Consider the following 1,004-nt stretch of genomic DNA (forward strand, 5'->3'; position numbering starts at 1 on the left):
TGGACTAAGACAAATTAAAACTACACTCATTGTATTGCACTAGTGTGAATAAAGTGGCTTTTATCGATGTAAGTGCATCTAGTGCCACCCCTTTGTTGGTTTGGAGTATTGACGACAAACTTGGTTAAGAGACTAATGTGTTTGTGAGTGTACACATGATAACACAGATAGAAGTCCATGGAGATTTGTTTTAGCCATCGCAGACGACCCTAAAAATGCATGAAGACATTGAAGACTTTGGTGGCTCACCAAGACTTAGCTTGAAGATTATGGAACACGAAGACTTTGTTCTTTTGGTAGTTTCATTTTCCTCTTTCCTGACTCATAGGAACCACCGTACAATTAAGTGGGATCGAGGCGATATGAAGTCAGAAACTGACGTGATGCTCAATCTAAAATCTTATGTCTTCCAATGAAGATTTTGATAGAAAATCTCTTTCGAGTTGGTTCAGTCAGCTTTGCTTGTAACTCAAGTAAAGTTGATGCATGTTTTTGAAATCTGACCGTTGGTACATGTGTTGATTGGCCATTAACGCAAGGTCATTTTGACCATATCATGTTGGGTTGCTACCCACGCTATAAATAGCCTCCGCCTCCACCATAAGTTGGTGGCTACTTCGAGTTATTACATGAATTCTGTCATTTTAGACCAACCCACCTCCGAAGCATCTGAGAGAGAATTCTTGTGAGGAAAAACCTCAAACACTCAAAGCCCAAAGTGATAATCGCCAAAGGCATTCGTTCTGAGTGAACCAAAGACTTATTACAATTGGAAGACTGTGATCTTCCAGACGGTTAGGCGTCATGATCTGAGCATCCAAGAGCCATTGTGGATTACCGGGAACAAGTTTATGAAGGTTTCGAAATTGGGCGAGGTCTAAGTGACCTTAGCTCAAGGAGAATAAGGTGAATATTTGGTCTTCTGAGTTAAATCTCAGCCTCTTCAACCAGCAGATGTACAATTGTCACAACAACTGGAAATGGTCAAACAAATCACGTGTCTT

This window comes from Triticum urartu, chromosome 2 (assembly GCF_003073215.2).
Source record: "Triticum urartu cultivar G1812 chromosome 2, Tu2.1, whole genome shotgun sequence".
In the NCBI taxonomy this organism is placed as follows: domain Eukaryota; kingdom Viridiplantae; phylum Streptophyta; class Magnoliopsida; order Poales; family Poaceae; genus Triticum; species Triticum urartu.